A 15059-nucleotide genomic window follows, 5' to 3' on the forward strand; every position below is an offset into this window, starting at 1 on the left:
ACTATCAAATTAACAATCAAAATGACAAATTAAAGCTTGAAAATTTACAGAGAACTTCACTAAATGATCCCTGATAGTTCTGCATTAACAGATTTTGATGATTGATTCGAGATTTAGTTATGGTATAAATGGGTTGCGAAAAAAATAAAATAAAAAAAATTTGTTTCTCTCTTTCTGATCCAACTTCTCGATTGGCAGTGATGGTTATAAATCATACGAACGATCAATTTTATGCAGTAAGATGATTTGATTGAAATTTTGTATGTGAGTGTGTAACCTCGACCAACATTCACGAGGGGTTAGAAAAAGCAGAGAAAATAGGAAAAAAATTAATAATATAGAAATAAAGATGATAGATATAGGTATCACGCGTATATCTATTTGAATATCTTATATTATTATTTTTTTTATTATTAAATAAATATTAATAATAAAAATATTAATTTTAACAATAATAATATTGATAAGATACTAAAATAATAATCAAAGAAAAATAATAATGATACAACTAATATCATGATGATATTAATAATAACAAAAAAATAATACTTTTAATAAGTCTAATAATAATTAATAATAATAATAACTAATAATATTTAAAGTATAATTAAATTATAATTTTTATCATTCTTATAATAATTTTTATATTTGAAATCTTCATTTTAATAATCAGAACTTTAAAATTATAATTGTAACCGTAATAAAATAATAATATCAATATTACCAATATTGATATTAATATCAATAATAATAATGAATGAAATAAATAATTTTATTATAACAACTATACTCTTATCTTGTAATTATATTTAATATTAATATTACCGTTTATTAATTATGTAATATTTAATAATTACATCATTCACTTTATGGTAGCATTCGTTGAATATTTGATACTATTACATATATATATATATATATATATATATATATATATATATATATATATATATATATATATATATATATATATATATATATATATATATATATATATATATTTTAATATAACAATTTTATATTATATGATAACATTTATTTAATATTGGTATATTTTATATATATTACAAATATTTATTAATGAAAATCATATATATATATATATATATATACATATTTATTTACAATCAATTGTTCGTGAATCGTAGGGCACAGTCAAAGGGTAACTGATTACATGAACACATTTCAAAGTTTTTGAGATTTCAAAATAACAGACTTTGCTTATCGTGTCTGAATCATATAAAGATTAAGTTTAAATTTAGTCGGAAATTCCCGGGTCGTTACAGTTTTCGTGTCATGATTCTGCTTCAAGAACTTCGAACCATCCAAGGATCCTGATAATGCTAAAAACGAACATATATTTCATAGCATTATTCCTCAAGAAAGACAAGCTTTTAGTTGCAATTGTTCTATTTACAAGTGATATTCGTTTAAATAATAAAAGGTGAAGACAAAAGACAGATTCGACGAATTGAAGACGCAAACGACCAAAAAGCTCAAAAGTACAAAATACAATCCAAGAGGTTCCAATTATTGATAAGAAACGTCTCGAAATTACAAGAATACAAGATTCAAAACGCAAAGTACAAGATATTAAATTGTACGAAAGGACGTTCGAAAATCCAGAACCGGGACCAGAGTCAACTCTCAACGCTCGACGCAACGGACTAAAAATTACCAGTCAACTATGCACATAAATATAATATAATATTTAAATAATTCTTATAATTATTTAATATATTATATTATTTATAAAACCGTCGGCAGAAGAAAACAACCAAATATGAGCCTCCCCAGCTGGCCATGCGATCGCATGGCCTGGAAGGCATAAATCCATGCGATCGCATGAGCCCCAGTTCCAGCCCACATGCCTATAAAAATCGAGCTTTGGTGCACCACAAAATCCATCTATCTTTCTCTTCTCTCAATATATACGTAATATATATATATATATATATATATATATAATTTATATTTTAATTTTAATTTTAATTTTAATTATAATTCTAATAATAAGGGTATGTTAGCGAATGTTGTAAGGGTGTAAGTTGAAATTCTGTCCGTGTAACGCTACACTATTTTTAATCATTGTAAGTTATGTTCAACCTTTTTAATTTAATGTCTCGTAGCTAAGTTATTATTATGCTTATTTAATCCGAAGTAATCATGATGTTGGGCTAATTACTAAAATTGGGTAATTGGGCTTTGTACCATAATTGGGGTTTGGACAAAAGAACGACACTTGTGGAAATTAGACTATGGGCTATTAATGGGCTTTATATTTGTTTAACTAAATGATAGTTTGTTAATGTTAATATAAAGATTTACAATTGGGCGTCCCTATAAATTACCATATACACTCGATCGGACACGATGGGCGGGGTATTTATATGTACGAATAATCGTTCATTTAACCGGACACGGGAATGGATTAATAGCCACTAGAATAATTAAAACAGGGGTGAAATTATGTACAAGGACACTTGGTATAATTGATAACAAAATATTAAAACCTTGGGTTACACTCAGTCGACATCCTGGTGTAATTATTAAACAAAGTATTAAAATCTTGTTACAGTTTAAGTCCCCAATTAGTTGGAATATTTAACTTCGGGTATAAGGATAATTTGAAGAGGACACTCGCACTTTATATTTATGACTGATGGACTGTTATGGACAAAAACCAGACGGACATATTAAATAATCCAGGACAAAGGACAATTAACCAATGGGCATAAAACTAAAATCAACACGTCAAACATCATGATTACGGAAGTTTAAATAAGCATAATTCTTTTATTTCATATTTAATTTCCTTTATTTTATATTTAATTGCACTTCTAATTATTGCATTTTTATTTATTGTTATTGTATTTAATTGCACTTTTAATTATCGTACTTTTTAATTATCGCAAGTTTATTTTATCGCACTTTTATTATTCGCAATTTCATTATCGTTATTTATTTTACGCTTTAATTTAATTCTTGTATTTATTTATTATTTTACATTTGGTTTTAACTGCGACTAAAGTTTTAAAATCGACAAACCGGTCATTAAACGGTAAAAACCCCCCTTTATAATAATAATATTACTTATATATATATTTGTATTTTTATAAAAGTAAACTAATATAGCGTTAAGCTTTGTTTAAAAAGATTCCCTGTGGAACGAACCGGACTTACTAAAAACTACACTACTTTACGATTAGGTACACTGCCTATAAGTGTTGTAGCAAGGTTTAAGTATATCCATTCTATAAATAAATAAATATCTTGTGTAAAAATGTATCGTATTTAATACTTTTTTCCTGTAAAAATATAGGCTATTTTATATACTACTCTGCTAAAACATCAAGTATTTTTGGCGCCGCTGCCGGGGAATCTCTTAAACGCCGGAAGCGCAACGCTAATATAAAAAAAAAAAAAAAAGATTTTTAGTTTACTTTTATTAAAATTCGTTTTTATAAAAATACGTTTTAAATATTCGAAAAAAAAACAAAAATATAAATATATTTTTTTTAGAGTTTGGTAAATATTTAAGTTTTATAAAGTTTCTTTATTTCTATTTTTTTTATTTTGTAAAAATATAAGTTTTATTTAATTAATAAATATATTTTATAATTTACAGCAAAAACAGAAAAAAAAGAAAAAAAATTATTAATTCTGCCTGTACTGTAGCAGCCCACTCTATGGCCCGAAACCCTAGCCCATGCGATCGCATGGCTGGGCAACTGAGGACTCATGCGATCGCATGAGCCCATCTGACACGCCAGACTGCAGCCTGCATTAATTACGGATTATAATTATTATTATTATATTTAAACCCTAATTAGGGTTATATATTATATATATTAATTTAGTTTTTATTACTAATTTGTATTTTTAGTTTAATTAGTTTATTTAAATTGTAAAATTAATAGTTTTAATAAATAAATAATATAAAAATAATATTTTTATAAAAAATTGTACTTTTTACAACTTTTTGTATATTTTTATATTTTGTCCCTTTTTAATCGTTTTAGCGTAACTTTTGTATTTTTCGCTCATATTTAGTTTTAATTCATAGTCTTTGCCATAGTTATTTTTACTTATAGAATTTTTAGGCTTTGTCGTAGAATTCCTTAAGTGCTTTTTCTTTAGACTAAGATTTAAGTGCTTTAGAATTTTGCGAAAAAGTTTTTAGATTTTAGTACCTTTTTAAGTTATTTCCATTTGGGATTTTAGTTTTTCCTATAAGCTTTAATATTTTTAGACATCTTTTACCTATGTATCAATTATCATTCCAATTAGTAATCTCAATTTGCGATTATAATTTTAAGTTAGTTGTAGTAATAAGGTTAGGTTAGTCAAGTATTTTTAAGTTTTATAAGTCTCTTTTATTTTTCTGTCACCTTTTATTTTTCAACCATTTTTCTTTTTCGACCTTTTTCGACGAACTCTTTTTCTTTCTTATTTCTCGCTATTCTAGTTTTAGGACATAGATTTTTATTCTACTTCTTATCTAAATTTCTTAAAATTACGAAAATTTATTTTAAGTGGTTAAATTGATAGACATCAAAATTTTCTGGTTCGTAGTAATAGTTGGATTTGTACGTGGACCGGGTTATTGGAGCTAAACAGTCCTCAATTATATTGAGACCAAACGAATCCTGCCCCTCTGCTGCATCTTTTGGCTATTCGAAACGTGGGCAAAATCAGAAAAGTCTATTGATTGGATAACTTATTATAATTTTTCTAACCTTTTAAAAACTAATAGGATATTCAGTGAATGCACCGAGCAAGACGTTCACCACCTTTTGTACGTTCACCACCTGTAACTAGATCAAGACATTTAGCAAATATTACTGCCGTTGATTTTTCTTTAGAATCGTCATCCAGTCGACCAAGTACTCCAGTTTAAATTTCCGATAATCCATTTTTTGAACCCGACCTCACAATTGAGAATCCGGAGAATATTCAGGAACGATTCGTAGATCCAGAACCACTAAACTTTCCTCCGGAACCACCAATCATTCCAACAGAGATTGTTGAGGAACGAACCATTAAATCAGAATCCTCTAGTGATTCCGATTCAACAAATTCAATTATGGAGAATCTGGAACCTTTAAGTATGGAAGACCGAATGAGAGCTAAACGCACTGGCCAAGGTCACGCAATTACTCATCCAGACATTAATGCGCCAGATTATGAAATCAAAGGACAAATTCTACACATGGTGACTAATCAATGCCAATTTAGTGGTGCGCCGAAGGAAGATCCAAATCAACATCTACGTACCTTTAATAGGATCTGCACACTATTTAAAATCCGAGAAGTGGAGGATGAACAGATATATCTCATGTTATTTCCCTGGACTTTAAAGGGAGAAGCCAAATGAAATGTCCCGTTCTTATTGATTAAAAACGTTCCATATTAATTGATTTCGTTGCGAGGTTTTGACCTCTATATGAGACGTTTTTCAAAGACTACATTCACTTTAAAACAAACCATAACCTTTATTTCATCAATAAAGGTTTAAAAAGCTTTACGTAGATTATTAAATAATGATAATCTAAAATATCCTGTTTACACACGACCATTACATAATGGTTTACAATACAAATATGTTACAACAAAATAAGTTTCTTGAATGCAGTTTTTACACAATATCATACAAGCATGGACTCCAAATCTCGCCCTTATTTAAGTATGCGACAGCGGAAGCTCTTAGTATTCACCTGAGAATAAACATGCTTTAAACGTCAACAAAAATGTTGGTGAGTTATAGGTTTAACCTATATATATCAAATCGTAACAATAGACCACAAGATTTCATATTTCAATACGCATCCCATACATAGAGATAAAAATCATTCATATGGTGAACACCTGGTAACCGACATTAACAAGATGCATATATAAGAATATCCCAATCATTCCGGGACACCCTTCGGATATGATATAAATTTCGAAGTACTAAAGCATCCGGTACTTTGGATGGGGTTTGTTAAGCCCAATAGATATATCTTTAGGATTCGCGTCAATTAGGGTGTCTGTTCCCTAATTCTTAGATTACCAGACTTAATAAAAAAGGGCATATTCGATTTCGATAATTCAACCATAGAATGTAGTTTCACGTACTTGTGTCTATTTTGTAAATCATTTATAAAACCTGCATGTATTCTCATCCCAAAAATATTAGATTTTAAAAGTGGGACTATAACTCACTTTCACAGAATTTTACTTCGTCGGGAAGTAAGACTTGGCCACTGGTTGATTCACGAACCTATAACAATATATACATATATATCAAAGTATGTTCAAAATATATTTACAACACTTTTAATATATTATGATGTTTTAAGTTTATTAAGTCATCTGTCCTCGTTAGTAACCTACAACTAGTTGTCCACAGTTAGATGTACAGAAATAAATCGATAAATATTATCTTGAATCAATCCACGACCCAGTGTATACGTATCTCAGTATTGATCACAACTCAAACTATATATATTTTGGAATCAACCTCAACCCTGTATAGCTAACTCCAACATTCACATATAGAGTGTCTATGGTTGTTCCGAAATATATATAGATGTGTTGACATGATAGGTCGAAACATTGTATACGTGTCTATGGTATCTCAAGATTACATAATATACAATACAAGTTGATTAAGTTATGGTTGGAATAGATTTGTTACCAATTTTCACGTAGCTAAAATGAGAAAAATTATCCAATCTTGTTTTACCCATAACTTCTTCATTTTAAATCCGTTTTGAGTGAATCAAATTGCTATGGTTTCATATTGAACTCTATTTTATGAATCTAAACAGAAAAAGTATAGATTTATAGTCGGAAAAATAAGTTACAAGTCATTTTTGTAAAGGTAGTCATTTCAGTCGAAAGAACGACGTCTAGATGACCATTTTAGAAAACATACTTCCACTTTGAGTTTAACCATAATTTTTGGATATAGTTTCATGTTCATAATAAAAATCATTTTCTCAGAAGAACAACTTTTAAATCAAAGTTTATCATAGTTATTAATTAACTAACCCAAAACAGCCCGCGGTGTTACTACGACGGCGTAAATCCGGTTTTACGGTGTTTTTCGTATTTTCAGGTTTTAAATCATTAAGTTAGCATATCATATAGATATAGAACATGTGTTTAGTTTATTTTAAAAGTCAAGTTAGAAGGATTAACTTTTGTTTGCGAACAAGTTTAGAATTAACTAAACTATGTTCTAGTGATTACAAGTTTAAACCTTCGAATAAGATAGCTTTATATGTATGAATCGAATGATGTTATGAACATCATTACTACCTTAAGTTCCTTGGATAAATCTACTGGAAAAGAGAAAAATGGATCTAGCTTCAACGGATCCTTGGATGGCTCGAAGTTCTTGAAGCAGAATCATGACACGAAAACAAGTTCAAGTAAGATCATCACTTGAAATAAGATTGTTATAGTTATAGAAATTGAAACAAAGTTTGAATATGATTATTACCTTGTATTAAAATGATAACCTACTGTAAGAAACAAAGATTTCTTGAGGTTGGATGATCACCTTACAAGATTGGAAGTGAGCTAGCAAACTTGAAAGTATTCTTGATTTTATGTAACTAGAACTTGTAAAATATATGAAGAACACTTAGAACTTGAAGATAGAACTTGAGAGAGATCAATTAGATAAAGAAAATTGAAGAATGAAAGTGTTTGTAGGTGTTTTTGGTCGTTGGTGTATGGATTAGATATAAAGGATATGTAATTTTGTTTTCATGTAAATAAGTCATGAATGATTACTCATATTTTTGTAATTTTATGAGATATTTCATGCTAGTTGCCAAATGATGGTTCCCACATGTGTTAGGTGACTCACATGGGCTGCTAAAAGCTGATAATTGGAGTGTATATACCAATAGTACATACATCTAAAAGCTGTGTATTGTACGAGTACGAATACGGGTGCATACGAGTAGAATTGTTGATGAAACTGAACGAGGATGTAATTGTAAGCATTTTTGTTAAGTAGAAGTATTTTGATAAGTGTATTGAAGTCTTTCAAAAGTGTATAAATACATATTAAAACACTACATGTATATACATTTTAACTGAGTCGTTAAGTCATCGTTAGTCGTTACATGTAAGTGTTGTTTTGAAACCTTTAGGTTAACGATCTTGTTAAATGTTGTTAACCCAATGTTTATAATATAAAATGAGATTTTAAATTATTATATTATCATGATATTATCATGTATGAATATCTCTTAATATGATATATATACATTAAATGTCTTTACAACGATAATCGTTACATATATGTCTCGTTTAAAAATCATTAAGTTAGTAGTCTTGTTTTTACATATGTAGTTCATTGTTAATATACTTAATGATATGTTTACTTATCATAGTATCATGTTAACTATATATATATCCATATATATGTCATCATATAGTTTTTACAAGTTTTAACGTTCGTGAATCACCGGTCAACTTGGGTGGTCAATTGTCTATATGAAACATATTTCATTTAATCAAGTCTTAACAAGTTTGATTGCTTAACATGTTGGAAACATTTAATCATGTAAATATCAATCTCAATTAATATATATAAACATGGAAAAGTTCGGGTCACTACAGTACCTACCCGTTAAATAAATTTCGTCCCGAAATTTTAAGCTGTTGAAGGTGTTGACGAATCTTCTGGAAATAGATGGGGGTATTTCTTCTTCATCTGATCTTCACGCTCCCAGGTGAACTCGGGTCCTCTACGAGCATTCCATCGAACCTTAACAATTGGAATCTTGTTTTGCTTAAGTCTTTTAACCTCACGATCCATTATTTCGACGGGTTCTTCGATGAATTGAAGTTTTTCGTTGATTTGGATTTCATCTAACGGAATAGTGAGATCTTCTTTAGCAAAACATTTCTTCAAATTCGAGACGTGGAAAGTGTTATGTACAGCCGCGAGTTGTTGAGGTAACTCAAGCCAGTAAGCTACTGGTCCGACACGATCAATAATCTTGAATGGTCCAATATACCTTGGATTTAATTTCCCTCGTTTACCAAACCGAACAACGCCTTTCCAAGGTGCAACTTTAAGCATGACCATCTCTCCAATTTCAAATTCTATATCTTTTCTTTTAATGTCAGCGTAGCTCTTTTGTCGACTTTGGGCGGTTTTCAACCGTTGTTGAATTTGGATGATCTTCTCGGTAGTTTCTTGTATAATCTCCGGACCCGTAATCTGTCTATCCCCCACTTCACTCCAACAAATCGAAGACCTGCACTTTCTACCATAAAGTGCTTCAAACGGCGCCATCTCAATGCTTGCATGGTAGCTGTTGTTGTAGGAAAATTCTGCTAACGGTAGATGTCGATCCCAACTATTTCCGAAATCAATAACACATGCTCGTAGCATGTCTTCAAGCATTTGTATCGTCCTTTCACTCTGCCCATCAGTTTATGGATGATAGGCAGTACTCATGTCTAGACGAGTTCCTAATGCTTGCTGTAATGTCTGCCAGAATCTTGAAATAAATCTGCCATCCCTATCAGAGATAATAGAGATTGGTATTCCATGTCTGGAGACGACTTCCTTCAAATACAGTCGTGCTAACTTCTCCATCTTGTCATCTTCTTTTATTGGCAGGAAGTGTGCTGATTTGGTGAGACGATCAACTATTACCCAAATAGTATCAAAACCACTTGCAGTCCTTGGCAATTTAGTGATGAAATCCATGGTAATGTTTTCCCATTTCCATTCCGGGATTTCGGGTTGTTGAAGTAGACCTGATGGTTTTTGATGCTCAGCTTTGACCTTAGAACACGTCAAACATTCTCCTACGTGTCACGACCCGGAAAATTTCGACTAATTTTGAACCAAACTCTCGATACGATTTTGTATCTTTGGCACGAAAAGTGAAGTCTGTTAGGTTGGATCTCAACAATTTTGAACTGTTTTATATATTCAATTGACCTCAACCAATCTCGACGATTCACGAACCATTATGTGTAAATAAATATATAAATAAAATTATTATAAATTAAAATATTATATGATTAAAATAAATAAATATAGTTAAATTAAAAATATGGGATTGTTGTGGACATTTTTATCAGCCACTACTTAACAATGGAATACGAAATAATACTCTAATATTGAATGTCGATACATAAAGATCCAAAGAATATGGCTGCTAATTATTGCCACACGTTTTTGTAAACGTAATTAATTATTATTATTTACCAATTTGTGTTGTAATTGGAAACATATATAGTGGTGTTTGTTATCTGTCATAATCCAATCCATTATCAATTATATATGTATTATATGTGTATATAAGGGTTATCATATGCAAAAGGAAGGAGAGTTTCAGCCTCTTCTTGTTTCAACGAGCAGACAACACTATCCATCATCATTCTTTCATTTACTTCATGAATCAAAACCACCAACTATCTTTCATGTTTTTAATTCAACCGTCACTCATCACCATGATCAAACCCGTCACCACCACTTCATTGTTATTATAATCTGTCCAAACATAACCATTAACCACCATCAACCTTTAAATAACACCACCTCCTAACCCCTTAAACCACCATCGGGCTATTATCCTCCACGGCTACCCTAAACCTACACAAACCACTACCACCGAGATCACCACCTTATGAGCAACCACTATCGTCACCCTAAACCCATTTGATCACCACTTTGATACAAACAACCACCTATACACCACCACTCTCACCATTTCCAATTACTATGAACAAACCACTAACAATCACCACCTTCGTTCTCCTTTTTGAAATTACCGGTTAAAACTATTTCTAACTCAAACACCCTCGTTACTATTCTGCAACTACAGCTATTCTTTCTAATGTCATCGTGGACTACAGCTGCTAGAATGGATCCTGGTCGCTGCAACTTTATGTCATGAGAACCAACCCTATGATCGAGCCAAATCTACTAACTTTTCTATTTTCATCAGAACCAAAACACACCTGCTCGAACATGACTCAACACCAACACTGCACCTCCTTCCCCATCTTCATCAAGAACACCACCATCCAACATCAAACCCATTTATATATTTTTTTTCTTTTTCCTATTAGACGGCCCAAACCCAAAAGCAAATCCTTTCGTTTTCAACTGTAACAGCCATGAAACCACCACCGGTTGCCGCCATGTGACTGTTTCTGTTTCAAACCACCAACGAGACCACCATCACTCGAAACCTTGTGGCCTGTTGCTGCACAATATTTGTTTCTGTTCCTGTTCTATTCAAACTAAACCGAAACCCGTCTTGTGTTATGCTTCTGTCCGAAGGATAACAACCCAAGTAAGATGACGGTATGAGAGTAACAATGGATGTAAGATTATGATATATTGATGGTGACGACAACGATGGAGATAAATATTGAGCTGTAAAGTTTATAATAAAAAGATATATTAGCTGGAGATATATTGATGAAACGATATATATTATTTATGGAGATATATTGATGAAACGATATATATAATGAAAAAAAATAGGATGAGCTGTAAAGTTTATCTGTCAAATATATTAGCTGTACCACTAAAAGATACGAGTACCTATAAATCAAATGAAGTTGTTTCTATAATTGGGTTTGCAAGTTGGCCGAGTTTGATTGGGCCGAAATTGATCATATAATTCTGTTGGCCCATTACCGAATGGACTGCCATGTTCCTTGTGGATTGGGCCGAATAGATGATAATATTGGAAAGATAATGAAGAACGTACATATATATGATGATGAATGATGGAGATAAAGGCGATATCATATAGTTGGTGATTTAAAGCGAGGATGATATGAGATGTAAGATTATAATCGTGATAGTTATATGATAATTATGATCACGAATTTATGATTATGATCATGAGTTATAACTTATAATTTATGATTATGATTATGATTTATGATTATGATTATGATTATCAAACGATTATAATTATGATTATGTTATAGGAAGATGATGATAAGTGTACGATGATAAAGAGTAAATGACTAGATTTTGATGGTGATACGGTTATGTTAATGGCGATGAACGAAGTAATAATAATGATTATGATCATAAGTACGATTATGATATTGTTATGATGAAGGAGGAGTTTAGGTTGTTATCGGGTTAGCGGGACGTCGCGGGTTCAAACCCGGACTTAGGAAACTCGTTAGGGCTACTTCCTTAAGGTAGTTATTTATCTAATTATTATTATTATTATTATTATTATTATTATTATTATTATTATTATTATTATTATTATTATTATTATTATTATTAGTATTATTAAAATTATTATTAAAAATATCATTAATATTATTATTATTATCATTTTTATTAAAAACTATCATTTATATTAAAAGTATTATCATTACTATTATTATTATCATTATTAGAAAGATTATCATATTTATCAAAATTATTATTATTACTATCATTATTATTATTTTGAAATTAATATTATTATTTTCATATTATCAATATTATTATCATAATAACTATTATTATTATTATTGTAAAATAAAACAACTTTTAGTTATTATTATTATCAATATTATTTTGTCAAATAACTATTAGTTATGTAAAGATATATTTACTACATATAACATAACTATATTAATATTTTAATAATAAATATTAATAAATCTAACTTATTAGGGTTTTAATGAAACACTTAATTAAGATAACAATTATATCACTATTAATTTGTAAATTCGTTCGATTATAATTATATGTGTTAATATATATATAAATGATATAGGTTCGTGAATCCGAGACCAACCCTATATTTGTTCAAAGACGTCATATGTATTTTTACTACAAAATACATTATTGTGAGTTTCATTTGCTCCCTTTTTAATTGCTTTTTCAATATATATTTTTGGGCTGAGAATACATGCGCTGCTTTTATAAATATTTACGAAATAGACACAAGTACTTAAAAATATATTCTACGTTGAGTTGTACCACTGGCATATTTCCCTGTAGCTTGGTAACTACTATTTACATGGGTATTGTAAACGCGAATCCTGTTGATAGATCTATCGGGCCGGACAACCCCAACCGGACTGGACGACCAGTATTCAACGGTTGCACAGTACTTCGTTTTGGTGACTACACTTGGTACAGTGTAGGGAGATTTCATAATAAAGGGAATATGCGACGTTGATTAAATGTTAAGTATGGTTACCAAGTGCTCAACTACTTAGAATGCTTTACATACACTTGCGAGTGTATTATGTTTATGATTATGAAATCATGTGGTCTATTAATATATTAAAAAGATTGTTATGATAAACCTATGAACTCACCAACCTTTTGGTTGACACTTTAAAGCATGTTTATTCTCAGGTACGAATTAAGTCTTCCGCTGTGCATTTGCTCATTTTAAGGACATTACTTGGAGTCGATCATCGCAATGGGACCAAATGTTGATGATTTCGTCCAGGTGGATAAGGACGGGTTGTTACAGGTGGTATCAGAGCGGTGGTCTTAGTGAACCAAGTCTTACATTAGTGTGTCTAACTGATAGTTTTTTTAGATGCATTAATGAGTCTGGACTTCGACCGTGTGTGCATGTCAAAAGTTCTGCTTATCATTTCGTGTCGAAAATTATCTACTTATCATCCTTAGGAAATTACCTGCTTATCATTCCTAAGTCTAGACATGCCTTACTGCCTTTATTGCATAGATAGTGTATAGACAAATTTATATCTTAGCGTATCTATTACGGTAAACTTTGCCTGATATCTTCCGTAAATTTCTTCATAATTTAAGGGATCCTGGTACTATATATATATATATATATATATATATATATATATATATATACATATATATATATATATATATATATATATATATATATATATATATATATATATATATATATATATATATATATATATATATATATATATATATATATATATATCTATTCATATTATGCATTGAGAATACCATCCAACTATCATTTGCTGTCACTAAGCTTTTCATACCAAAAATCTTTTCTGTGATCGCGTACGATGGCATCTACGAATCGACCAAGTTCTTCTGACTCCTAAGATAGCGTGACGGGAGCGCACCAACCGATCAACTACCGTGATTTCTTTAGAAAGTGGGGATGGGTTCGCGAAATACTTACCCTATGGAGAAATGAAGAAGGTACTCCATATCACGAGCCGAACTTACCACCTAACGTCGGAGTGCTCGACCCGCTCACCGGCGAACCTGTTCCCAACACCGTTTATACCCTTTTTGCAAGAATTTTTCGTCTTGAGGCTACCATTAACGGAACTAGAGAAGATATCCGACCTCTACCTCACACTGATAACCAACCAGGGTTAGTAGAAGAAGTTAAAGAACTCCGAGCTCGGGTGTTAACTCTAGAGAGCACTGTAGCGACCCGACCAAAACCGTTATTGACGGCGCCGTTAACTTAGGTCCCGTTACGTGGTCGTAGTCCCTATATGAGACTCGTTTGACCAAAATTATGTCGCATTCATTTGAAAGGTGCAAGACTTGCAAGTTTAGTTTACAAAAGTCATAAAGTATAAATGAAATAACTTGCGACATAATTTGTTTAAAAACACAGTTGCTATAAATAGAGTAAGTATGTAAACGATATGTTTGAATCCAAAAGTGCTATCCCTAGCGTATGCATGCATGGTTGACTCCAATCAAGTAATCAAAGAGTGCGGAAGCATGTATCAAGTAGCCAAGTATGAACCTGAGAAAACATGTAGAAAACTGTCAACGAAAAATGTTGGTGAGATCATAAATGTATTTGTGAAAGTATATTTTTGAATCACAAGGTTTAGTATCAAGGCGTATACATCTCTAAAGATGTGTTTGTAAACCATAAGATTTAGTATAAAGTGAATATCAAGCGTATACATCCCAAAAGATGTTGTCTGTATCACGAGCACCCAATTACCAAAACTTAACTGAATCTTCCCTCTGAATTTTGAATATAGTGTTAGAACATACACTATGCACGTTGAAATTATATTTCATCCACTAACGGTAGCGAACCGTCTGAATGAGGGTT

The sequence above is a fragment of the Rutidosis leptorrhynchoides genome, chromosome 7, assembly GCF_046630445.1.
Source record: "Rutidosis leptorrhynchoides isolate AG116_Rl617_1_P2 chromosome 7, CSIRO_AGI_Rlap_v1, whole genome shotgun sequence".
Classification (NCBI taxonomy): domain Eukaryota; kingdom Viridiplantae; phylum Streptophyta; class Magnoliopsida; order Asterales; family Asteraceae; genus Rutidosis; species Rutidosis leptorrhynchoides.